This window comes from Rissa tridactyla, chromosome 13 (assembly GCF_028500815.1).
Source record: "Rissa tridactyla isolate bRisTri1 chromosome 13, bRisTri1.patW.cur.20221130, whole genome shotgun sequence".
NCBI classification, from domain to species: domain Eukaryota; kingdom Metazoa; phylum Chordata; class Aves; order Charadriiformes; family Laridae; genus Rissa; species Rissa tridactyla.
In genome coordinates, this window is record NC_071478.1 from 10,239,667 (window position 1) to 10,267,359 (window position 27,693).

The 27,693-nt window shown below is 43.4% G+C and overlaps 1 protein-coding gene across 26 annotated transcripts in view; it reads left to right on the forward strand.

The window, feature by feature from the left end:
• FBRSL1 (fibrosin like 1) overlaps positions 1–27,693 on the forward strand; it is a 543,855-nt gene that overhangs the window by 210,206 nt on the left and 305,956 nt on the right. The gene's annotated exons all lie outside the window — the stretch shown is intronic.

Sequence of the window (27,693 nt, forward strand, 5' to 3'; positions counted from 1 at the left end):
TTCACTGTTTCTCCTTTAAATATGAAGGTATCCCTGTTTTATCTTTTTTGGCTTAGCAGAGTTATATTTTATGTCAGATCATTGCAGCGTACCTTTCGAGTGAGCCTGAGTTATGTGCAGATTATTTAATGCTGAAAATGTTGAGCAAATGTAATTCACCTGTGTCGCTTTCTCTGGAATCTTTTCTCCTTCAGCAACCAAGTGCAGCAGAAAAGCATCTTGAAATGAAATTGGAGGATTAATTTCAAATTATTTGGGGAATGGGTGTAATCAATAAAAATAAGCTGCTATTTGTATTTTTTCCCCACTGAGCCCTAATCAACAAGTGAGGATTTTCCTGAAGCAAATGATCTCAACCGGCCCAACCCAACTCCTGCTAAAACTGATGGGGGAAAAAAAAATATCTCCCATGGACTTCAGTGAGAGCAGCCTGCTTTGAACTGACTTTTATTGTGGTGGGGAAATATGCATTTTTGTCTGCAAGACATTGACCATAAATACCTGTGCAGATGAATACATCTGCAGCTTGGTACAGCCGTATGAAGCTGCATGAAGGTCAGGCAAGATAATCACAGGTGAAAGCCTTTCATTACGCTTTTCTTTCCCCCACCCCACCAGAAATAAATTGTCAGGCATATTTTGGATCAATAAGGAGGGTTCTCAGGCTAAAAGGATCATCATAACTTGCCAGAATTTCCTTATTTTTTCCACCATCTTGCTCTGACTTTTTAGATTTTTGGAAAGAGATGGTGTGCACATGCACAGAATTTTACAACAAATTAGAAGCAATTAAGTATTTTCAGTTTTCTTACATCAGTTGTGATTAGTGCAGGGCCTTTCTACTCTACTGCCTCTTTCCAAAATGCATTAAGGCTGTCAGATGTAAATTGGGGGCATCAAAGCACTTTCTGCATAGGGTTCTGAGCTGGTCTGTGGTGCAAATTGCTCTGAATTCTCCCAGTGTGTTCAGTGCCAAGCACAAATTGCATTTTAAAAGCAATATTTTGTTTGGCTAGCATGTATTAATCTAACTGTACTCAGCAGCTGTGAGGTTAAATGCTGGCTTGCCAGTTGGCTTTAGGGTTTGAAAGAGAAACAGCAGCAACAGGTTTCTGAGCCTTGCCTGTGATAAAGTGATGCTGGAAAGAGTGGGAGAGGAGAGGGCGTGGAGATGCCTTAATTTATCAAGGGCAAGCACTTAGCCACGCAGCCATTTGTCACTCTTCAGTGGGTGTTATGATCTGCCCAGAAATACTGAAAAGAGGGAGAACTAGGTGGAAAGTTGGGACAAAAATATATAAGGAGCTGGAAAGAGGGCTGGCTGCCAAAATCTCTGGTGTTACAGTTGGCCCCCAGCTTTGCTCCTTGCTTGTCTTGGCGCTCTAGTTGCAAGACAAATATATTTAGTTTACTGTTGTTCGTGAGAGCTGGCTGGCTGCGTCGCGACTGGTGCTAAGCAGTAGGGAGGCTTCATCTCATGAGTCATCTGTGAACGGGGAGCGGGACAGGAGGGTAATGATTTAGGTCGTGCAGGCTGGGCTGCGAGGTTTTGGATGCTCGCTCTCATAAGCATTTCAACAGTAAGAAATGGCCACAGGATGAAGCCTTCTGTCCTGCGGCTTGGGGCAGCAATACTCTGCTGGTGTGGGTTGGCTGATAAAGCAGAGAATTTGGGCTGAACCATGAGTAGTTTCCTGCTGCCCCAAGGGGAAGCAGGTGTGGGGAGTTAAGAGGAAGAACGGTCTGGTGGTTACAGCATCCCAATTCAGGAGATTTAAGTCTCCTCGAAGCAGCAAAGAGCTGAATTCAGTCTCCAATCCTCGTTCTTTATCTGTGTAACAGAAATCATGCCGATGCCCAGCTCACCAGAGCACTGTGAGGATAAATCCACTGAGGACTCTGAAGTGCTCAGATAAATACCTGCGAGAGCACAGGGAGGCATCTGTGCTTGTATGGGGGATAAGTGCTTTATTAGTAATGACCCGGAAAGGGACAGAGCTACTTGCAGGTATAGTAAGCACAAGCAAGTACCTCCTGTAGTTGACAGGCTCTTGGTACAAATCATTTGTGGAATAAATGACACAAGAGAATTCATGCTTCCTAGAAGAGAAGGAAAGAAGTCTCTGCTGAGCTTAATAAAAATGAAAATTTGGTAATGGATAATACAAGACTGGAGGCGGGTCAGAGCCTGCTTGACAGGAGCTGTAAGGTCACAGATAAGTAGGTGCCCGAGTCGGTTGCAGCAATATACAGGAGATTGTTGAAGGAAGATGCATCCTGGGAATGTCTCCCACAGAACAGCAAGATCTGGGGTAGCTGGAACTGTGGTTGTGCACAGCAGAATTCAAAGGAATTATTCCAGCAAAACCCTAATGGTGTATTTGACATCATGCCTTTAAAACGGCGGGGTGGCTTCCAGGATCCTTGTCTTTTGAACTTTTGAAGGTCCCCATAAAACAGGGCGGGAGGAGGTTGCCCTGTGCTGCGCCAGCCCACAGGGTCTCTGAGCCCGAGGCCGTGCTTCCAGCACGGTCCCAGCTTACAGGGAGAGGGGCTTCAGCTCCCTCCCTTGTGCGTCTCGCCACATCTTCCCTTTCCTCCCAGCCGCCAGCGTATGTGCTCGTAACTGCTGCAGAAAGCTCAACCAGCCAAAAGCTAACATGATTAAAAAAAAATAAAAAAATTAGTTTCTTTTGGGCTAATTTCCTGAATTGTCTCACCACTTAGTCATGAAGGTACTGGTGCAAGAGAGAAGGTGGGAACATATGGCTGGGGGCAAAGGGAAGAGTGGGAATTGGTTAGCTTATGACTTCCATCAGCTAAAGCTGCCGTGGGACTGTCACGTCTGGGCTGTTACGGCTCTGTCTCCTTGAAATGGAAGAAATGCATCAAGCCGAGGTCAGGAGTTCCTTTCGCGTGTGGCAGCACACAGACCGCTGCTGCGGCGCGGTGCCGCTCTGTCTCATCTTTCCCCGTGTGTCAGCGCTATCAGCATGCTTTGTGCATGGCGTGTTTCAGTAAAGGAGCGTTGGAGGCAGCATCCTTCCTATGGTCTTCCAAAAAATGGGTTGTCTGAGGAGCGGCAAGCAACTGTCGCTGCATTGCAGTGGGTGCAACCTAGAAGAGATACAGGAACATACCTGGACAGGTTCTGTTTGTGAAAAAGCATGAATTTTAGCTCATTAAACCACCAACCCTCCAAATGTTGTAAACTTGAGGTCAGGAAGCAGCTGTAAATAGAGTGAGTGGAAAGGAAACCCAATTAGCTGCTTGCCATTTTTCCAGAGTTCCTGCGTGGAGGTCATGCAGATGTTTGTCACAGCAAAAGGCCTCCAAGTTGGTGCAGTTCATCTCAATCGATACAGGCTTTCACTTGCCTGCAGTGATGTTCCCTGGCACTTACCTTTAACTGTAAAAAGAAATTATTTGAGAAAAGGCCTCTCTTCTATATAGCTATTTTTTTCCTATTATAATAGTTCAGCCTTCTTCTGCTAGTCTAATTCCTCCTGCTCTCCAGGATTCACATTCTTCAGGAATATAACAACTGCTACCCATTATTTTCCCCACTGTGTTCACTGCAGGGCCAAGTTATACGTCTCACATTTTAGACATTTTCTTTTAAAAATACGTTACTTACTAAGCTTTTATTTTTTCTTCCAACAACTTTATTAGTGTCTAAAAGACAGGCTAATGTACAGAATTGAGACGCACTCATACCGGAGGGGTGCTGTTCTCTCCCTTCTCCATGCAATGATGCCTTGTCTGTATCCAGCCAAAATTTTGCTCACCCGGGCACTCCACCTTGTCATGCTGCGTACCCCTGCCTAGATTGCTGATTCCCCTCACCACCCCAGAGGACTCGTATGTGCAAGATGCACTTGTAATTCTTGAGACACAAAGCCATGACTGGCTATCTCTTGCGTTACTTCTCTGTGTTGCGGTGTTGGTAAGATGCTTGCGGGCCCGTTAATCTCAGAGCTAAGCCCAGGGGTTTGCCATTCACGAAGGAAACTTTCACTATTACCCTGAAAACAGAAGCATAGGAGGAATTAATTTGGAAAGAGCTTAATGGGAAATTTTTATACGCCGTCCTGCTGCCAAGATATTGTGCCAGTTGGGTGGTAGTAGCATGGTTTTTAACTTCTCTCTCTGTATACAAATAGGATGACTTAACCTCTTCCTCTTTATCCCTGAACAAAAGAAAAAGCTAACGATTTGAACAGATGTTTTGCAAATTGGTAGCTGGCTCATGGTGCAGTAGGGAAACAGTGTGGTCTTTGAACAAAGCTGTATGTCATTTGCCTTTGGTGCTTCCTTTGTTTGCTACCTTGTATTGTGCCTAGACAGGTCCCTCTTCCAAAGGACAGAGATCACAGAATCCAAAACAAGAGAAGTTCACAACAGGAAAAGCTGGTAGATTGTGCCTGATTGAGCCCTTGGGAGGATGGGAGAAACAGCATCACAAGCCAAGACCTTGGGGATGGCAGGGGGAGGAGATGACTTGGGTACTAACGGTGGGAAGGTGGCGATGGAGAGAAGGAAAGGGTGGAGATACAGGGACTTGGAAGTGTCCTGGCCACGTGGTGTTGCCTGGACAGAGGGGTGACATGGAAAGCTCTTGAATGTGCACCAACAAGTGAGAAGCGCGAAGCCTTTGCTTTGATTGAATGGCTCCTTCTTTGTGCGGCGCGAGGAGGAAGCCAGGGCTCTCCTAGGCCTCCTTAATCCAAAGAAATTGCAGCAATTTAGCTACATCATTTTCTGCGTACACATAGTTAAACTGGTGTAGTCCTTTAGCGTGAACGCTCAAATTAGTTTAAGAGTGGCTGATATAGATCAAATGTATTGGAACTAGCTAATTTGAGAGTGTCTATGCAAGGGGGTTACGCCAATTTAACATCATCAATTTAGACGCCAGTAGATGCATTAGTGCAGAGTTTGAATGCAAGCTAACAGGGAGAGCAACTAGGAAACGGCTTGAAGAGGCTTTTTTCACTGAAACAGCGTGTAAAGCTTCTAAAATGAATAAAATCTTTGAGTTTTTATTTATAGCAGAAAATTGTGGTATCATCTCACAGGGACATGATCTTTCTGGGGAAAGAAGGGATCTTAATTATATTTTCTTTTTTTAAAGGAAAGAGGGGAAGTGCATAACATATGTATTTTATGCTTGTATCTCCTCAAATCTTTCAGAAACGTTCTCCCAAAAATGCAAATCTTTAAGAGTCTAAGAGGTAGATTTGGGTCTGGATGACAGTCAGGTGTCCCAGCACATGGTATTATAGTCTAAAATGAAAGATTAAGTATAATATTTCTGCACACATGAGTGGTTGACATCCCTCAAGGTTGCTATCACGCCTAACTGAAGTTGGGGTTTTGTGCAATATGTTTCTTTCTTCCCACACTTGAGATATCTCTTCCCTTCCTCCCCCTGCTCCATGGTGCTACTCTGCTTCCCGAACTACAATTAAAATGTTGACACCTGGCTTGGCTCTGCAGATTAGGATTTGATTTTCTGTAATTATACGTTATCGCTCACATTCAGTAGCAATTTTACCTTCTGTACAGTATGATAACACTTATTAATTCAATAAAAGAAATCAATTCACAGGCAATTTCAAAATGTAACACCTTGGTAACTGAGTACTAACCAATCAGATTATGCATCTGACATTGTGCCTTGTCATTTAATCAGTAATGGGTGATTGCAAAAGCAGATATATGTCAGATGTTAATTAAGAGTAACACAGTTTGGGACCATAATGTTAGCAGCGCCTGTTTTGTTATGATGCTGTGCTGAATATAGCTAATATTTGACTTGCACTTAAGTATTATTTACAGTAAATGGAACGATAAGGATATTTATTCTGTCTCTGTGTTCCAACAGATGTATTAAATTTTCTTTTTAATCAGTGGAACATACTGAGTGTTAATGGACTGCTGCACAGTACGTGTCTGTGTGGGGTGTGGAGGTGGTTTTGTTTATGGTGAACATGTGCCATCTTATCTTCTAGAAAGTTATATAGTCTTGCTTTCCCATGGCATTTTTTATCTTCTTAAAGTGTTTTACTTGGCATCTGCCAACCAACTGTTCCCATCAGGTTATTGTTATAGTGTTGAAAAATAAATGTGAAGGCCTTGGGTATGTACCACCTCCAAATCTGCTGAAACCCTCCCCACCTGCCCCTCCTCGTCCCTTGCAGCAGGTACCGGGTGAAACGCGCTCTCCTTCGCCATGGCCCAGCCTGGACACTACTGAACCGTGGGCAGGTAACTGGCATTGTCTTTCACTCCATTTACACCTCCCATTTTCTCCCCTTCAGCATGTCTTGAAGCTCATGGTTGGTCACAAGAGTTAACCTAGGGCTTGTTGCCCTCCTGGGGTCCGCTGGAGCAGGATTGACTGCATTGTCACCCTGATCTCAGCTGCAGGTCAGGGTTGCTCGTTGGGCGCTTGGTGCCACTGACTTCCAGCACTTTCACTGGTGATGGAGGATATGCAGGACCTGGCCCTTAATTTTATATCTTTACTTTAAAGACCCGTTTGTTCTGTGTGATTAGGACCTATTAGTCCAGTTAAATTAAGATGAGAACAGGTGAAGTATGCCTGAAACTGACATTTCAGCTTAGCCAAATGTTATCATGCTAGACACAACCTTGCTTTCTGATTTGTAATTAAGTTAGAGCCAAGGCCACCAGCTATTAAACTCTACAAAGCAAACATATAAGATGTAAGGAATCTCCAATAAAGTTGTAAACTTCAATTAGGTGGCACCAGCCCAGGGTCCTGAGCTTTCATTGGACACTTACCTAATTTTATTATAACAGCAGCATCCTAAATGAGCAGCTCTGGGGCATAGTCTATTCATTTAACAGTCTGCATATTCATTAAATCTTATAAATTGGCATCAGAGTTTTGTTTTTAGCAACTTATTCATTGAAAGGAGGAGGCCTGTTCAGTGTTAGATCACTTATATTTTCTGTTTGGTAAACCATTTTCATTCAGAGCTTGCCTAAAATGTGGCAGTTCCTATGAGCCAGGGTAAATTTTCCCGTTAAAGTGATTCATTAATGGCTGATAAAGCAACATGAAGCTTGTAAAACCATTTGCTGTGTAATTTCAGCAAGGAAAGAGCTGTCTCTTTTGCCCCAAGATATCACTGATTTCAGGGAAGTGGAAGGATTGCAGGTGGAGGTGGCAGCAGTGGAGGTTTCCTACTTTTTTTTAAACATCAGTCTCTTTTTCCCCTCTTCCCATTTTACCAGCAGACAAATGCAATAGTACTTTGTCTAACTTTATTTTTAAAATCTTACTTAGATATTGCCATATTTTATTCTGTTATGGTTTCCCAGAAGAAAAAGATACTTCAAAATCATGTTCTGTGTAATTCTCTACATCGTGGTTTCATGCTCACTATTCCAGGGTGGGCACTTGTTTTGGCTTCTCCTTTCATTATTGTCCCTCTGTATGACTGAACCAGTCAGAACTTCAGTGATTTAAGCAGAGCTCTGACAGCTCATCTCCTGATGTGTGAATCTTGGCTTGTTGCTTGAGCGTGGCTTTCTTGAACTTCTAAGGAAGCAGAGTGTTTATTTTCAAATCTGCATGCCAGTAATGAGGCAATCCTGTATTTTGCAATAACTAATGAGTATATCTGGAGAGAGCCCAAACCTTGGAAACTGTCAGTTTTGAAACTGTCTCCTTAAACTAAAGTTTAGGAAATACCTTGTCCCTTCAAGAGGTCTTATTGTGCTGCTTTGTATTTCTATGTGTATTTACATGTTTTTATGTATTTATGTAATTACAGGTATTTCTATAATGAAGCATAATTATGACCTTAATTCTAGTCTGAAAAAGGATAACCTAAACTATTTTAGCATGAGAATTTTTACCTCTAATTTGGATCTTACTGCAAGTTTTCTCAGTGTTCTTAAGAGAGTGAAAAAAGGTTTCTCTTGAATAGCTGTTTTATTAGTTTATGTTCTGCTGATTATCCCGTCTGTGCAGGGAATGTAAGACAAGTAGTGAAGAGCCCTCAAATTGTCTTTCAGCAGAAAGAAAGTGACGCTTACAAAATTTTGATGGATTGATCCATTTATCAAAATAGCCACAGAGTCCATATCCAGAATGGTGAAATGATAATAAATATTGGGTGTCAAGCTAAGAATGTAAAATTATCCCCCAGTAAATGTTTTTATTAAGTTACCTTAAGAGCTTTGCTTTTGCTCTCTTGCATTTTCTTAAGGGGAAGAAAAAGACCACAAAATATCGAGTTGCTTCAAGCTGTATTCTTTGTCATAGAATCAGATCATTAGTTCTTTCTTCATCAGCTTCTTATTTTCACAAGTTAAAGAAATACCCATTTTCTAGTCCACAGCATGGCAACATGTAACAGTGCTTGTTTTTCACAGGGTCTGCTGCTTGTGATGTACTTTGTAACCTGTACTGTCTTCAGAGGCAGCTGATAAAAAGAAGGGACCTGTTATAATAACGGAAAACAAACACGTTCTTAACCCTTTCCTTGGTGTTCTGCTTCTACTGAGTAGGAAAATGATCTATAACTTGAGGGAATCAGGACTGAACACCCAGTAAATGTGTGAAATAATTCATCGTATGGGTGCAGTGGGCAGGGTGAATGACTGCCCCGACACCCGCCCTGGTGGTGCACCGGGAATGATGATAGGGCTTTGCTTCCCCTGGTTCCTCCTCTGAAACAGGACCTTGAGTGCAAAGCGTGACCCTGGTGTTTTCGTGGCAGGGTGTAATTGATAGATAAATTGATACTGTAAATAATATGGAACGACTGAAATTAGGTCAAGCTGCTGGTTTGTCTGTGATATGGAAGACTCCTGTTTGTCCTTTAAAAAGGGATTTATAATGGGATTCTCTGCATGTTTGTGCATATTGAAGGAGGAGCAAATCATGGGCTGCAGGGTTTGATCAAGCTGGGACAGAACAGTGATTTTTAAAAGGCAGTGCTGGCAGAAGCAGTGAAAATTTTATGAATGCACAAGTAACCTCACGTCACCCGGGGATTATTCCTTTAATGTGTTTATGCCTTTATCAAGGACGGTATGGCTTTGTTGCCTAGCTATATAGCATTAACTTGCTACTATCTGAGAAATAATACCCATTAGTAAGTTCTGACTTAATGTATTTATTTCCCATGTTCCTTATCTGGTGTTAAGTTGATATAAATCCTTCTTCCGCCAAATCAGAACATGGATGAGTTTCCTCTGGCAAAAACTGATACTGCAGCTTGTCCTTTAGCTCTCAGGCCTCACGGGTTTAACATCAGTGGTTTGACCTCTTCCGTTCAAAGGATAACGTGAGCATCGCTATCAGTAGAGATGCGTGATGACAGAGTAATCATACTTCGTACTGAAGATTACTATGCTTTTGGCAGTCACAGATAAACTCAGCCACACGAACTGAGCATAATGACATTATGTATGACTGGTTTCTAGTTAAGAAAAAAAAAAGGGGGGGGGGAGGCAATAGCAGATATAAATGTGCCTGAGGTCAGAGCTAGGGGTACAACTTGACTCCGTGTCGTGTATGCTAACCCCAGTGCTGTCCTGTCTGCTGGGCGACTGTCTTGTGGTTTCCTGGATAAGCAGATGTCCTGGAGAATTAGGGATCGCTGTCAAGGGGCCTGATGGCAAGAGTCCAGTCTGCTCTTTGACATGGAGGCTTTGCCTTTTATGTCTCCATATGCGTATATTCCTGCCCAGGGGTTTCGTGGAAATGACTGCTAGACTTTGAGATAAGTGAACCTCCTCAAGGTCACTTTCTTCCATGTGTAGGTAGTGTCACGTTGCCACCCTTGCAGCTGGTCACTTACCAAGCTTTCATAAAGCCACATGGTTGAAAAACATAAGGATTACAGAGCTGAGAGTCTTCACCCAGCAGGACCTGTACATGCCAGTGAAACTGGAACTCAACATAAAGACATTTAGAGAACACTATGAATAAAGACATATATTCCTTTCTTATATTTAAATTTGACTACCATATATCACAAGTTTATCTCTGTAGTTTCATGGCCACTAAGAAGGTTCATGGAGTTTGGGGAACTGTCTGTCCTGTAGCTGTTGTACTGACTTAAGTAACACACGTGGTGAGTTAGAAGGCAGGTAGAATTTTGACCTGTGAGATAAGCTCTGCACTTCAACAAATAACATTTCAAAACTTCAGCATTTTCAAATAGATTTGGAAGGATACAATATAGCTCTTAAAATGCATGGTTGATTTAGTTTAAGCTGTGATATTAAAGATGGATAAAACCAGAAATGAGCTCTCACTTTCAAGGTCATTATTTCTGAGTTCTAGGTCATTTGATGTATTTGCCAGCATACTGCAGGCTCTGAGAGCCGAGTAGATGCTTATCCATGGTAACAGTTTTACTTTACTCCACCCAGTATTGCTGCTGATTGGTAGAGTAAAACCTGGCTTTCAACCACGACACAGGGGCACAGAGACACTTAATGGCAAAACTGGAATCTCTCTGGTGAAGCACGGGATTAGTCAAAGAATACTGTAAATTTTTACCACACTAGTTCAGATGGGCTCTTTATCACCTGCTTTCTCTATGGGAAATCAGAAATCCATGATAGCACCAAAGCAGTTCATTTTAAGGCACTCTGTAGGTCTCTTGAGCAGTTGGGAGAAACTTGGATTGAATTAAAACGATATTGTGAAAGGTGGTCATTGTCCTGCTCTGTATGCGTTTCCTGAATTTACTTAGGAGGATGTTTAGGAGAAGAAGGAAAGGACTTGATATCGTACGTTGACATCCTGGGAACACAATCACTGGGATGCTGCTTTCTTTAAGGGAGCTGTACTCCAGAGTTCATCAAATAATTAAAATCAGTCCCCAGAATGCTGACCATCACATAACTATTCCTGTCTCAGCCATGCAAGGAATCTGTCTCCTGCCTTTCTGCCAGCACCCCTTCTTCCATTTCACTTACCCTTCCTGTCTCGTGCCCTGCAGCAGTGTGTCATCGCAGAGATCTCAGTGTGTTGCTGAGAAGATAAAGGGATTCTGGAAGACCCTGGGGAAAAATGCCTGGGGATGCAAAATGGTATGGTGCTTGGTAGGTTACAGCAGTAAGTAGATTACATGATGGGTCATTTGCTGTGAAGTACCTACCTGCAGGATCTACCCCCTCCTTGGGTCCCACTTACGTCTTTACAATGAGGCTTTCAGAGGTCTTAACCGTTGTGTAAAGCTTGTGCTGGTCCTCTGCACGCAGCTCTAGTTAATCCTGTGTTCCAGGTTGTTCTTCTCATCAAAATGTGGGGACGAAGCAGTGTTGTGGGAAGGTCAGAGAAGGCTCCGCATTCCGAAGCGTGAGAGCAGCCCTGCTGTTTCCAGGCTGTGTGGGGAAGGAAGAAGGGTAGTGGCTGGGGGAGGTTTAGGAGATCAGCAGTGAAGTTAAATCACTTCAGCTCTGCTGAGTGCTGTAGCTAAACCTTTGAGATTTGAAGTTTGTATGACCAATCTGAGAGACTCTTCTGCCAAATTATGTGATGAAAACCAGAGCAGATGATGTCAAGGCTCTCCTACAGATGTGCCCTGCACAACCACCACCACTCTTAGATTCATCGTAAGGAATTAAAGAGCCTTCGCGGTGGCTAAGCAGGGGTGTGCGTCTTTCATGGTACCGTGAGCTGCTTACGTGGTTTATGTTTCCATGGTATATCAGGAACAAAGCAGCCCAGGTACAAAGCCTGTTTGAAAACTGATCCTCAGTGAAATGGGAATTTACAAATGTGGCATGTTCTTCTCAAAAATAAAATTGAGTTTTACCCATATTACTATTAAAGTATAAAGCTTTAATTATGCCCTAAACCTACTCCTTTAGCTGGGGGGCTCACATGATTAGCAGTGAGAGGAAAAAAAAAAAAAAGGCATCTGGAGAGGCTGTGTGGTGCCGTGTTTTCCCATATGTGAAATTTTATACAGTACAAATTATTAAACACTAAACCTCCGGAGAAAGATTGTAATGAAAAATTTAGCACTCCCCCATCAGGCTGCGACTAATTTGCCTTCTGACTAGATCTGAAAGAAGAGAGGGCTGTGCTGGGGGTAATCCTTGATGAGTAGCTGGCAAGAGGAAACAAGTATTATTATAATATAGCGCAACAGGAGCAGCAGTGTGACACTTCTGCAGCTAGCCTCACTGAGACACAGCCAAGGTAAAAATAAAGTAAAAATAAATCCCCGTTTTCAATAAAAGTCTGTGGGAGCGTATCCCATTCTTTCTGTTCTGATTTTGGCCTCAAGCTCCCAATCTTCATCTCGCAATGCTTCTTTGTAATAAAGATGTACCCTGGAGAGGAGAGAGGAGACCTGGAACGGGTGCTCTCTGGCTGGTATGTTAGGTGGTCCCGTCTCCTTCATGCATGTGGGCATATGTGCATCATCTATCACGCGTGGGCTTGCATCTTCCCCCTACCCTTCTGCCACTTGCACCTATTCCCCAGCTGGGGGATGTTGCCCATAGCACACTGCGCTCAGTCCCTGAGCTGTGCACGCTCTGGGGCTCCAGATGTGAGAGCTTGAGCAGCTGCTCAGGGACCCGCATTGCACCTAGTGCTGGCCCAGCTGGGCTGCGGGATCCCCTATCTCAGCCCCTTGCGCTCTGAGCACAGAAACATGGGAGATGGGTTGGTGTCTGGCATGTGAGAGCCATTATCTGCTCGGGTGGGATGCTCTTCTGAAGTAGACCATCAAGCCATGCCTGAGAGGCGTGTCAAATCCATGCCACTGCTTGTCCTGACCACAGATCCAAGTGGTCCACTCAGTAGTGCCAGTCACTGTCCCCCAGGAGATGGTGGTGGCGTTTATAGAAATATGTAGCAAATTGTGGAATGTGCCCGTACCTGTTTGACACTTTGGTTTGTAGAAAAACATTAATTAGCAGTCTTTTTGAAGTTGTTTATCAATAGTTCCCGTGTTTATTTTGCAGGCGTGTATTGGCTCGAAAGGACAAGAAAAAGGATGCTAAAGCTAGCCTGAAGTGACGGAGGCACCCATTGCGTGATTCTCTGTGATTACCATTGTTCCATTATGCTAGGTGTTTATTACAATTAAATACTCCCTTGCCAGAGCAGCCGGGGTCATGGTAATTGTCACTGTGGGAGAACTGATGCTGTTGCAGCAATAGGCTGGGTACTTTGAGGACACCCACCTTTTTCTTGTCTCTTTTCTCCATGTTTCTTGCTAACAAAAGAAAGGCCCCATGTGGCCTCATGGGCAGTTTATAATGTCTAGTCATAGCTGGGACATGCTTTTAACAACAGAGAAGTAACCTTGTCACCTGCACCACGTCCGCTGGCTCAGAAAGCCCCCAAATCCCCAGTTTCCTGGAGGAAGAACTTCCCTCACCACCCATAAGTTCATATTTGTCCCTAAAAGCCAGGGATCGGTTTTGCTTCGATGCTTCAGAAGGAAAGGGCTGTAGGCGCAAAACCCCCTCTCCCCACCAAGTCAATCCAAAATCCAGATTTTACAGTTTAAGTCCAAGAAAACCCAGCACCGGCAGATTGCTCTTAGCCCCTGCCTGGCAGGGTGTTGATTAATAATTTGAACCTGCAAATCCTCTTTCAACTTCTGTGAAATCTAAATTGTCCATCTGAGGCTTGCTTCTTTCAAAACAATTCTACTGTGATTTTCACTGCCAGCATAATTCTTTGTAAAATAGATAACCCTGTCAGTGGCAAAGCTGCGCCGCACACCTGGAAGGCAGCACAGCTGCCTGAGTGCTGGCGTACAAATGTGGAGAGGAGGCGATAACTGGAGAAGATCAGAATTTAAACTGAGTTCAGTTCAGATATATCCAGCTGTATTCTGCTTCCTTTGTGCTGTACCATGTATATTTGTCTGTTTCAGGAGATTTTTTTTTTAATTTTTTTTTTTTAAAGGCTGAAATTTTGAGGGTAGAGCATGATAGATTAGAATCTCAACGCGTTTAGGAGTCGGGGTACCTGAGACACTTCAGAAAATCTCAGCTTTAGGACTCACCAGAAGATAATGGTGCAGCCACTTGTTCACTGAATAGAAGCAGGTCACTGTTAGATCCTGCTCCTGCCGCTGCATTCTCCCTGTGGGCAGGAGGAGCTGAATTTTTGGGATAAAACAAAAGAGGTTTCCATGAGATGAGTTACGGGCTTTTCCCCAGGTAGGCTGCGAGGTGGGAGCGTGCTGGTGGATGGTTTTTAGGAAGGACAATACCGAGCGTTGACAAACACGGCATAGTTTGTGAACTTACCTTGTTGTGAGATGCTTTCATGTTTCACACTTAGCTATTCTGTTTCCATTTTGGCTCCTTTTTTTTATGGTTTTGGGAAAAGGATATCATTTTACTCTTGCATCAGTGCAAATCCATAGTAATTCTATTAATGAAAGAAAAAGAAATGGTTTTAGAAACCGTGAGAAAAAGAATCACCTCTGGTGTTTTTGAAAAAGGACTTTGTTTGCCCCGTAATTCAATATTGCTCTGTCGTCTCAATAATGAGAGTTCAGCTCGTAATGGCAGCACATTACAAGAAAGGCTGTACAATTTAAACATGTTGTAAATCCAACTAATAAGTATAAATTGATTTTTAAAGGGGAAAAAAGTGCACAAAACTAGTCTTACACCATATGTTTCAACTCTACCAGAAACCTTCCTTGAATGGTATTTCAATGTGCTTTACCTATTGTGTTGCAAACTTTTTCAGGCTCTGTCAAGTTGTAGTAAAGCTTTTAAAATACAGATGGTGGTAAAATCCCCAGTGGAAAACAGACTTCTATTTCAAACTTCAGTTCTGTTTTTTTCTCTTCTAGTTCATAGCAGATTTTGACAGATCAGAAGAAATATTCACAGCTTGATGCAGCTGGATTCTTCTTTGGCATGAGCAGAAACATCTGGCCTCAAAACAGTGCATTTTACCAAAGGACCAAAATACATGCACATGCATCTGTTGTGCTAGTATATTTTCCTGTGAACTCAAATATTAATTGCTTTGTTTTGCTGAGACAACAGTGTTAGTTCAGTGAATAAGATTGTTTCCTTTAGCCCTCTGTTAATGTTTCCTTTAGCAGTAATATTGTTTTAAATAGGAAACTGTCAGGTACATTGTGAATAGCAGCAAGGTAAAGTGTTTTGAGCAAGGATATTTATAGTGCAATGGTATCTAGACATGTACTGTTATACGGAATTTGCATATCAACTGAGACAACTATTAGCGCAAAAGCTCCACGTGAGACCGGTTTTACATCTCTAGGAGACTCGTTCAATTTTTGCATCGTAATTTTAGAGGCTTTTGCCATTCCCATTTGCTACTTCTGCTGTCCTCTTGCTGCTCATCCACAGGCAGCAACAGGGAACATTAAAGATCTGAATAATTACTTGACTGTCTAGCTCTACCTGTAGTTCCGCCTTGGTGAATTTTGTTATTTTAGGCCTTGTTTCTTCTCCCACACTCGCTCTTACAGAAAGAGCTACAGTTCAGAGAAGTCCTTTTGCTGGCTTTTGGTCTCTGGATTGAGCTTTCTGTTTTGTTTCCGCTGGTTACAGCGGTTCTGGGCCCCACTGCTGCTTGTGACAGCCCGTGGGTATTGCCCAAATCTGTATCTGAGGTACGTCGAAGCCTCCTGCCTTCGGGCAGCACTGAGGCACAGGTCTTTCTGCCCAAAGTAAAACCTCACCGTCCCATCTGTCAAGAGCAGTCCTGAATCCCCTTGTGTCTTCCCAGGAGCAAAGGCGTGCTCCCTTATCCCTCTTCCACAAAGCCTTCCCATCTCGTGGCTTCATTTTTTCACGCTTTATCTCTGTGCCTCTTCTTACTGAAATGTTTCCTGTGGAGGTGTGGGGTTTCCATGCACTATCCAAAAAAGCAACAATTCCTTTTTTTGCTTTCTCAGCAAGCTCTACTCTGTTAACGTTGTACTTTTTTTCTAAGAAATATTTGCTTACGCATCATCCAGGGAGAATGATCTTGTGGTTAAGATGCAAGATGGTTGCTATTAAAAGCTGCAGTGCTAAAAGCCATCCAGTTTTCTCTGCAGTTGTAGTCCTAGCCTTATCCCAGGTCCATTGCTTGATGTTCCCAAACTCATCGGATCTTTTCATTCCATCTGAGAAACTGGGACGATACTACTACCCACTGCATGTCCTTGCTGTTTAAACGTGATGGGTGTTTGCAGAGTACTTGGAGATGCTCTCAGGAAATATTAGTAGAATCATTAATAAATGCATCTTGCTATTATTGTGTTATCCTCTAAGGTGCTGTTTGTGTAACTCTAGACTTTCCCACTGAACAAGTAGAGAAAACAGATGCTTGTTACTGTTTAAAATACCTTTCTGCACCAAATGTGACAAGGAAGATAAGTGCTTCCTGCAGCTAAGACCATTCTTAACGGGAAGGACTGTAGCAGTCTAACTTGACTGAGCTGTTACCTTAATTTTGCTTTAAAAGCTGCTTCTTCCAGGTCAAGTTAGACTGATTCATAATTTATTTAATCTGGACAAAACTAAGGTTTGGCTTAAAGCTCAACAAGCCTGCTATGCATCATTTACAGCAGTTTAAGTTAGCTTCAAATCAGGCTTTTAGTTAAACTAGGGGACTTGTTTATTTTGATGCTTGACAGGCCTTTGTGCCCTCTGTGAAGCGACGCGGACGCAATGGCTCGCATTTCTTGGGGGACTGCCTGCGGCAGGTTTCCCCTCCTCTGACCCTGGCTCAGCACAGCCAGGCTCCCTTCTGAGAGGGAGGATGTCTCGCCTCACTGGGAGCAATCCAGACCAGTGGCTGACCTTCGGTAGCTGGTGTGAGTGTCAGCCTCGCAGTTACTTCTGCAGTTTGTCCTTTCAGCTGTATCAGGATGCAGTGTACGCATCTGGAGGAACGTGGCCTTCCAGCTGCAGGGAGAGGATTACTCCTCAGCAGGACATGCAAACGTGGTTTTTTCTTTTTTCTTTTTTTGTCTGTAACCATCACAAGAAGAATAATCTGAGCCAAACAGTTTGGGGTTGGATTTTGGAGGCGTACTAGTAAGGAAGAGCACTCAGAACAAGGACACTGGAGTTAGCTTTTTTTTGTCATGACAGTATGAAAACCAAATCCTGTTTCTCACTCTAAGCTACACTGTTTCAGCCCGTCCATTTGTGTCTTAGAAATTTTTAAAACTATGGCTGTAGGGAAAATGTAGTTAGTGCCAAGCCACTCTTGTGCCGCACATCATGAGAGTACAGTATAGGCCAACAAGAAGCATCTTCCTCCGCTATAAATTGATGCAGTTTATGTTATCTAGGAACCTTACGTAGGGCAGGCTCCCAGTCCATCTTTACTGAGCTTTCTATGCTTTTCTTTGCTTCTTTCCATCTTTTGGTAACGTGCTGTGTCCCCTGATGACAAGTGTCAACCAGCTCTTTCACAGAGCTCTGGACTCTGCGCTGCTTTTGGAAGAGCTGCTTCCTGTTCCTCAGCTGCGAATGTTGATCTCAAAGTTCAGTAATCATTAGCTAAAATAATTGTCACCCCTTTTTAGTTATCCAGGGCTGAAAATTACCAAAGGGCTTCACCTTAGTCGCTCTGGCTGTAATTATTCTTAGATTTTTGTTTTCCTCAGGATGTCAAGCAGCAAACAGGACGTCCCCTGGGCATTTAGAGGAAATTGCTTGTGTTGCTTTGTGGAGCTGGCTGTGCTTGCTTGGTAATTTAACACTGTTTTCTCAAACGAAAAAGCTTGCTGTGGGGGTGTAGGATCTCATGGCCTTGCTCAAAGTTTCCTCAACAACAGCGATGTCTTCACCGATCACAATGGGTCATCACAACCGGACAGCAGTGATGTTTCACGTTGGCTCTGCTTCAAGTGCAGAGCCAGGGGACCCGCTTTCCAGACCTGCAGAGATGTAACATTTGCTCTGATTCTTGCCAGAGTAGCTTGGGTCATCTGCTAGTGCGGGGAGCCTGAAAAAAATGGCTCTGGTTCTTTTTGGGACTTACTGAAGCAGCTGTGGTTAGCTTTCCGTTGTCTGTGGGTGAGGAGGGACAAAGATGTCTGCCAGGGAAAGGAGAGGTCCCAGGAGGTCTAGACAGAGGGCAAGGTAGGGCCTTGGTAGAGTTTAAATTAGTGATAAAAGCAAGTTGTAGGTCTGACTAGAACAAGGTAGAAGTTGGACTAGAAATATGTGCAGGGTGTGCGTGGGGGTTGTCTCTGCCAAATTCACATCATACCACAGCTCATGCCAGCCATCCACCAGTTCCCTCTGCTTTGAAGTGGTGGTTCTCTTGCCTTTAATGCCAGCTTTTCCCCCAGCTGCTGCTGTGCCGGAGCCTTGCTCCTAGAGGTTTTACAGGGTTGTCAGAAATAACACGGGGAGGTAATGAAGATCAGTTCAGGGACGTGATTGTGGGCTGGTTGCAGAATGGCTGGAAACACTCGATGTTAGGCCTGATCCCGTGTGTGTGAAAAACTGTCTGTTATCTCCTGTGATTTAAACTATGCCACTGTAGCTTAACCTTACGCCAGTGCTGGCCAAAAAAACTGGTTGGGTCTCTGGTTGGCATCCATTTCTGCTACACTTGAGCTCCCAGATGATCAGAGGACAGGGTGTGACCATACTGCGAGGGTATGGGACGAGCTTGTGGCTGTGGCTCTGTCTGCTCAGTGCTGTCGTCTTTGACAGCAGTTTCAGTAAAATTCATCATTCCCTGGGCAGCCTTTGTATTTATTTATTTACTTTGTTTCTTTTCTTTTTTCACTTTAGTTCATTAATTGCATGTGTGGCTTTATCTGGAAAAAATTGCAAGTAATTTATGCATGCCTACAGTAGCATATGTTTTATATATTGGGTTTATAGGGATGGTACTGATTCCTGAATTAATTTGAACTGCAAATTGTTGTTGTATCTGCACACAGTATGTCTTTTCTTTTTTTAACATGTATTATATGACACACATCTGCTGGTGTTTTAATTGTGTTATTGTGGTGCCTCGGAGTCCTAGTAATGAATTTGAAACCCTACTGTACTAAGCACGGGTTTTTCACATGGGACGCTTGCGGGGTTTGAGTGAATTGTTCAGCGAGAACGTGGATGCTTTTGTCCCTGCCTTGAGCTACAGACAAGAGCCCACAGGGTTTGCAGGCTGCCGTTACAAAATCCTCCTTCACCATCCATCAGCATCAGGATGGTAACTTTTGTTCCCAGCTCTAAGTAAGGAGAGATCTGCAGCCACACTGGGATAGCTGCTGGCAGTTTTTGCTTTTTTGATGGCAGTTTGATTGATCTCTCTGGTCCACATAAGAAGGACTTGGATCAGTTCAGGACAGCTCTCCAAGTTTGTACCACAGCTTAGACTGTAGCTGCCATGGGTTGTCAGTTCAGAAGAGCTTTGCCTTGCTGTCTCCTGGGGAAGGCTGTAGACCAAGCCAGCCTGTTACTTTAATTAATTCTCATCCATGCTGTATCCAGGAGAAGGTGGCCTTGCTTTCCTTGCTCTGGGGTTGGATTAGTTCCCTTTGGTTTCAGCATTATGCTGGAAGATCATATGGACGTGCTTGTCCACTGTGATGCTCCCAGCTTTTCCCGAGTGAGCGGCTCTGTTTGGCAGGGTAGTCTCTCTTCTATAGTGGCTATAGGTGGCCACCTTCGTTCCTCCTAACCATAGTGTAGCTCTGCTTTGGGATATGTGATTTGTAATCAGGTGTGTTTTTCAAGAAATCCAAGCTGCTGCCAAAAACTGCCTTCCCCTCCTCTTCCTTATTTATTTCTAAGCAGGTGTTGTTGGCATCTATGCATTGTATCTGCAGTGGCCTCGAAATATTTTTCTCAAATATTGATGGCACTACTGAATAAAAGCAAGCCTTGTTTAAAACCTTTTACCTTCTGTAGCAAACACTGATGATTATTTATTGACACTACTTTTTGAGAATTTAGCCAATGTGTTCCTCAGTAAATATATGCTTTGTTGATATTCATATAGTGCTAATTTTTATCTGAATGTCTTGCAGTACGAGTGCATCAGGAATCCTGAATGTGTCACATTTATCCAGTACCCTTTTCAACCAAACTTATCAAAGAAATGAAACCAGGCTTATTCAAGAAGATTAATTTTCCAGAAAAACCTGGTTGACTGAAATAGTTTAATTCAGTCAATTGAATCCAGTATTGGCGTTTTTTCTTCTTCTGTTCAAGCCTGGTATCGCAGCGATGTGCCTATAGCTGCCCAGCCAGTCCTGGTTGCTCCTTTGAAATGTTTCTCCAATATTTTTTTTTCCAGTTTTCTCAGTGGCTATTCCAAGATCTATTAAAACATCTGCATGCACGTGGTCTCCATTCTAGGGCTTGTGCAACAGATCTGGACTTTGTTCATAGCAAATGTTGTCTAATACATTCCTTTTGTTATCAGAAGACTGAGGAATGAGTCTGTTTTCCTCCGAGGACAAAGCAGAACTGCATTGAATATTTTTGCCTGTCTGACATCATTAGTAATGTGTTTACCTTGCTTTTTTTACCGTCTCTTACTAAAATCACTTTTGAAGGTTATCATCACCTTTTGTCTTCGATTTATCTTTGATTCAAAGCCCTTGCTTTTGGTGGGTAAATATTACTAGAATAGCAATACTGTAGTATACAGAAAGATTTTTCTTGGTTGAATTTCCTAATATATTTTGAAATATATTTTGAAATATCTCCTGCAGCTTTGGACAATTTAATGTGTATATTAAATCTACTTTTGCTTTGAACATCACAGCTGTTGATATTAGCCTTTAATAGATGGTATCTGTATGCGTAGATGGCAGCAATGTTGAAGCTGTCAATTCTGATTGCCTCCTACATGGTGTTTAAAAGCATTGTGTAAACTCAGCCTAATTTGGTCCGTTTGCTCCAGCTGAACACAGCTCTTTCCTTGCTAAATGGATGCTTAGTCAATCGTACCTCCTTCCTGCTCAGAGTTACTTCCCTCGCAGTGGTCCTTTCGATATGGTCAGCTGCGCTGGGGTTGGTAACACTTGATGCATCTGTTGTAAGAGTCCTAAGCTGATCTTTAGCGTTTCCATTTCTTTCCCATCACTGAAAAAATGTGCAAAATCAACCTCTCATTTGATGCATATTGGATGGCATTTTATAACCGAGAATCACAGATTCGAATCACCTTAATGGGTAACTTGAAGCTACAAATCTTATTTAGTAACTTGCTCAGAGGCTTTCAGCTCTCTCATCATATTTATTGGATGCTATTCCTTTAGCCCTGTTGCTAAATTAAAGTGTAGTTAGGGCATCCGACTCTGGCTGAGCATTACAGCTGGTAAAGTAATTATTAGGTGCTGCCTTTTTGTTGGTGGTGATTATGTCTGTCCCTTGTCCAGCTATGGTTTCATTGTCATCTCCCAGCTTTACAGGCTGCTTTTCTTCAGTCATCAAGTAGTGTGTGTCTTTTTTTTTTCTTCTTTTTTTTTTTTTTTAATTTACGTCTACGCATGCCTGCCTTTATTTATAAACACAGATTGAGGTGCCCCAATAAGTTTATTTGATTTCTCAGGGTTTTCTTCACTGAGGGAGTGCGGGGGGTCCTGACTTTTTTTTCTCTGGCAATTGCTTATGGTCTGCCTTCCACAACAGGACCTGAGATAAGTCATCACTTGTGGTGGGTACTATTTTGATACGTGTTGTGCTGGTTTTGTGCTGTAGCCCATGAATCTCAAAATCGTGTTACCCCTTTATCGCCTTGTCTGCCTCTCCAGGCGGTCCCGAGGGCCCATAGGTGCCCCTGCGCGCATCCTGTTGTGGAAGGCAGGTTTTAGCTAAATTGGTTAGGAATGCTATTTACCCTTCACCAGTCAAAGTCTCACTCCTGCACACACGCTCGCTTGCTGTAACCTAAGCAGGTCTACACTGACACAGTTTATCATTGACGTATGTCAAACCCAGATTTTCCCAGCTGTCTACTACCATCTGCCAAGTACGGCTGGGGGCATGCAGAGTGCAGTTTGCTATGCAGGCCTGATGGCAGCTGTAAAATCGAGCAGTTTTGCCTGCTTAAGCACCAGCTCTTTTCCAAAATAAGCATTAGCTCTCGCATCGCAGTGAGCCGCCCGATCCTGAGAGCACAGGGAAGCGGTGCCGGCTGTGCTCCGCAGCCGAGGCCACCTGCCAGCTGAGAAGCTGTGAAAGATGTTTGTGGTGGTTCCAGTGCATCGGTTGAGCTGCAAAAATGCCAACCCTGATGCTCCTCATGGCCTCTCTGCACCGGGCACTAGTGAAAAAGGCTTCCCCAGTCCCCAGCAGCACTGTCCCACTCTTTTGGCCACACCGCTTAAAAATTGTGAGGTCAAACATAGTTTCTCTCTAGTTAGGTATTTAGAAAGGCAAAGCAAGTCAGGCAGGGTTTAGTAGAGTCTGCATGGGCACTGCAGAAAGCCTCGGGCTGCACGCATCTCTGGTCCTAGCCTGAGACTTGCGTTGCATGGCGAGCGGTACGTACGGGAGCGCAGAGATGTGGGAGCAGACCTGGAGAAGTGTCTCTGGGAGAGCTAAAGCTGAGCTCAATGTAGGATGGTACTCTGTCGAATAGGAGCAGCATGTAGCAACTCATCCAAAAGCTGCAAAGGCAATGGACCACACCAGATGAGCTTGGTTTTCATTGTTTTTGAAAATGTAAGATGACCCTCATGACTAGTTACAAGATTTAAGATTAAAAGTTAGGCTATTAATGAGTAGTTAACGTTGCTCAAGCAGCTGAGAAACAATCGCTTTTAAGTATTTTGATATTTTAATATTACTTTTTATTACAGTAAGATGTTGTACTTGCCTTCCTGTAGCAGCCGACTCTGACAGCTTCTAAGCACGGAAATCCTTTGCTAACATTAGTTCCATTTCTTTGCGTCCCAGAGAGAGGTAAAAATTAACCAACATGTTACAGACTGCAAAACTGCAATACAGGTTATTTAAGTAACTTATCCAGAGGAAGCAGATAAGCCAGGATTAGAACACAGAAGTCTGCATACCAGTCAAATGTATAAACTCTAAGCTTCTGAAAAACATACTTTCTGAATGAATGTGGTTTGTTGTTTGGTGGTTTTTTTTTAAAATAAGACTATTTTCCTTCTGTATTGTAACTTAACGCTGCTGCTGTTTTCCTCTTCATCACAGTAAGTAAAAATGGACATGTCATATTTAAAATGAGCTATAGCTAAGATAGCCGATCACAACATCCACAGCAGCACCACCCAATTAGAAAATCTACTCTAATCTAACCTGATGCTACTGTCATTTTTTAAAATGAGTCCTGCTTCAATCATAAAATCCTTAGACCATAACATTGCTTTCTACGCCATATGTCCTTATTTAGAGGAAAAAAAATGATTGCACCCTTAATTCAAAGGGAACGTTTCCCTCTGAGCCAGAACTCAATAAAATGTATCAAAAAAATTGTGGAAAAGGGCAAGCAAAGAAAATCAAATTGCAGCGTGTGAAACGATTTAAGGAGGGACCTGGGGAATACATAATCTCCAAACTGCCAAGTTAGAGCAAGTATAAAATATACAAACAAGCCTGATATTTTTCCCAGTTGATCTCATTATGAGGTATGCTTGGGATAGATAAATTTTGTTAGAATGCATTAAGGCTGGATTTTCAAGGAAACAAGTCAAAAGTAATGTGTTTAGCCGATTCCACCTTGTTTTGATACATGGGTCTTTTCAGGCTTAAAGAAGTACATTTTTAAAGCCAAATGGTTTGTTTTGTTTCAGCATTAAAACCAGAGGCAACTGGGTGACTTTTTTTTCCCCACTTTCTGGAAAACAGACGTTTATAATTCCAGTGTGCTCTTTAATCATTGGGGTAGAGCTCTGTGCAGTATGTTTCACTGCCACTTATTGTTGCCGGCTTAAAATACACTGAACTAGCCTTGAGTGCGATCCCTTAACAGACTGTTTCGTCCACAAATAGTACTTTTTCCAAGTCTCCAATATATTTTAATTAAATTGTCCATTTGTATTTATTAAGGCAGTTTACTGTCTCCTGCTGCAGAAAGCTGCTACTGCTGATAGTCTACCAAGAGAAACATGAGCTTATCTGGGAGTTGATAATAAAATGCAAGCATATGTTAGCAAAAAGGTCTTCCCAAAATGTTGTTTAAGCATCATTTCCATGTTTGTTGGGAAGGGGACAGGCCATACAATTAGTTTTGATAAGGCTTTGGAACAGTTGTTCTTAACAATTCTTGTAGCCATGGGGAATCATAATCTTCGTTAGTGTGAATGTTATCTGCAGAAAATTTTTCTTCCTTAGATTGACCCTAGAGGAAGAGTCGAAAAAGGGTCCTTTGGCAGAGCAGATGATGAAGCCATTACACACTGATGAGATGTAAAGTGGTGTTCAGTTTAGATAGATGAGCATGATAAGGTGGATTCATCCCTATCGCTGGTGATCTCAAAGCTTGGACCTAAACTCTGGGACTTGGATGCCTCTCAGCTGTACCTGCTTATCTCCAAGTAGCTTGTGCCAAAATAGATTTGCCATGAAGTCAGTAAAATTCTAAATCGGAAGGTTGTGTTTGGTCTGTCCTTTCTCTCAACGCCAATGAAAATTGATTTTTCCAGAGCTCTAAAAAGGAATTAACCTTTTTTTTTCTCGAGGAGTTAACGTGTTCCTGAAAGGACGGACCTTGGCTGAGTGCCCTTTGCCCCTTCTGGTCTGGAAGGGCTTCTTTGTTTTCATGGGACCATTCCCAGCTCCCAAGCGTAGCACAAAGTAGGTGGGTGCCATTCCTGCCAGTGCTTGTCCACTGGCGGAGGTGAGAGGATTAGTGGATTAATAGATCCATCTGAGCCACCAGAACAGGCATCTCTGAGATGAATATTTTAATTATGTCTCTCCCCGAGGGCGCTGCTTTCTGTCTTGCCTTCAGAACAGCACAGAAGGAGGTTGTTGGGAATTTCTTTTCCCATCATGTGTGTCTGCAAGACCTGTTTTGTAGAAAGCAGACACAAACCCAAGCAACAGCAAGAGGTTTAAAATCAGACTGCTGTGACTTTAAGAGAAAGAAAAAAAAAAACTGTTAAGGAAGGAAAATAAAAATCCCACAGCCTGTTGTAGCAGCTGTAGCTTCAGATCGTGTGGAAAATGAAGGCAGATGATTCAATTTGGCCTGTGCCCCGAGTACATTTCCAAATGCTTCTGTGTGTGCGCAAGATAATGAACAAATATATTGAGATGGCACAAGATCAGTCCGAGTTTGCCGCTGCGCAAGCCGTGGAGCTCCCAGTAGGAGCGCACTAGCTGTGCTGGGTTAATGGGGGTGAGGGTCGGGAAGCCCAGCACCTTTCAGAACAACTTAAGAAAAGAATTTGTCTCCTTTTGCCCCAGGCTCCCCGTGGCACTCAAACGGAGCTTGTGATAAATCGAAGTGTATTTATTAATAATGAGCAGGGGCAGCGTGCCCGTGATTTGAAAATAGGTGTGCCAAATAAAAATGTGCTTTCCTCTGACATCGGAAAAGCTTAAGTAAATGGAGAGCAGGCTGATCTATTATGATTAAAAAGCGGGGGCTGAGAGCCAGCAGAGTGGTAATGAAAAAGCCCTTTTAGGGAAGCAAGACCTGTTCTGCCCATTCACATATTCCTCCACCCCCGCCCCGTAAGGAGAAATAGGGAGGGGAAAGTTGGATGGGGGAGATGAAAAGGCAGCAGCAGTCCAGGATGGCAGAGCTGGACTTTAATGAGAGATGGAGTTATTACCGGAATGAGTTATGATATTTAATCATGCTACATGATGTCCAACCGTGCAAGGTTCATAATTCTTGGCTCCAAACGTGGCTTGGTACTGTCGGCAAGCACCTGCAGCATGCAAATTGATCGTGGCCTTACAAACCCACCGTACCTTGCCCCAAGCTGTTCCTTGCCAAGCCAGCCCGGTCTGCAGCGCTGGCCTGCTCCCACAGAGCTGGAAACGGCATCCTTCATCTTCTCACACACAGACTTATAGTTTCTGGTAGAAACTGAACCATAGCTATTGGGTTCGCCTACCACCAGCTTTTCTCTGGGGTGTGTGGTGTTGTCAGGTGTGTTATTTATCTTGCGGGAGCCTGCATTGGTCTGGTTTTTAAGCAGCCTTGGGTTTAATTAATGCTTTTGGAGAATTCTGTTAATTTCAGTGATGAAACAGGAAATAGGCTCTGCTTGAGTAAAACTTTGCCACCTATTTACTGTTTCAGTGAATTCATGCTGATGCAAACAAACATCTTGCTGACTTAGAATTTGGATGAGGACAGGATTTGGCCTTTGGAAGAGATAAATTACCAGAATAACTTCAGTTGTCCCCTTTTTGCTCCAGCTTAGCCGTCCTGAAGTGACACAGCAGTCAACCTCCGTTTCAGCAAAGATTCCCTCCCACCCCCAAACCTGCGGAGCCCAGGCGGAGCAGCACCTTTCCCAAACACTCTATTGCCGAGCTTTGGGCATTGGGGTTGTTTGGAGACTTTTTGCTTCTCAGATGACTCCTACGATATTTTGAACAGACCTAAAGGCAATGCGATCAAACATACTCAGATTTGGCCCACATATGCTTCTACCTGCTGTTTCCTGAGCTTCTGTTTCGGCTCTGTTACGCTGAGTGGAAAGCGCCGTCTGGCAGGGCTGGAGAGGAGCCGGCGCTGCCGTCAAAGCAGAAAATAGCAGCGGGCTGTGTGGGTACTTTCAGACAAGCAAAGTCAACAAGCTGGAGAGCAGAGTCCTTCCTAAATGCTGCTTGTGAGCGATTTTAATGCTTTTCTGTGACAGCAGTAGGGCAGCTTTATCCAAGTGGAAAGGCAGCTTCTCTCGGTCAGCCCTCCCCTTCCCAAGTCTATGTTTAGATGGGTTTTGGCTCCTCTACCCTGAGGTATTTAACAATGGTGGCTGGTGTTGCTCTAGTGTCTGTGTAAGTCTCTGACAATGTGTTGTACAAGAAGACGTAGTGTGTTTTGTGTGTGAATTTGGGGAGTTGCTTATTGGTTGGGGCCTGTGTTGTGCTGAGGCGGTCATGAGGATCCCAGGCTGGGGCTGGGGCCCACCTCGCCTCAGGCCCACTGCGCCTTTGCGGACTCTAAAAAAGCAATAACCTTTTCAAAGGGAGAGGAATACTAGTTTTTATAGCAAAGCTCAATCAGGGAACAACATGGTCAGGAGGAATTTCTTCATCTCAAGTGAAAACACCCAGAGAAAATCACTAGAAATCAAGCAGCCAAGCCAGAAGCAACTTTGGGAAAGAAGCTTTTGACCAGTTTGCTAATACCCAGATCTGTAGAGAGTGCCTGTGAAACCAATGCATCCATTTAGCAGAACAACTTGTCCTCCTAGTTGGGTCCTGCATGTGGCTCATTAGGGTAATTACTGATGAATTAAGGCAGCTTGGCTCAGTGCTTGGGCTGCGGGTGTGCGGGCTCCCCTGCTGGCAGGCAGCAGGTGTAAATGAACAAGATCTGTCAAAAAGGCTGATGACCCTCTTAATTCACAGCAGCAAACTGGGGACAGAGGTAGTGCAGCAAGTTTAATAATTGATATTTACTTGGAAAGGTTAATGGCAGCAGTGATGCTTCTAATTTGCTTGCCCGTGCAAGACCTTGTCAGGTCAAATTGTCTCAATTTGTTACCATGGGTGTAGGTGTAGTTTTCCTTTAATGAAATTCGGAGAAAAGAAACAGGTGGTGTGGGG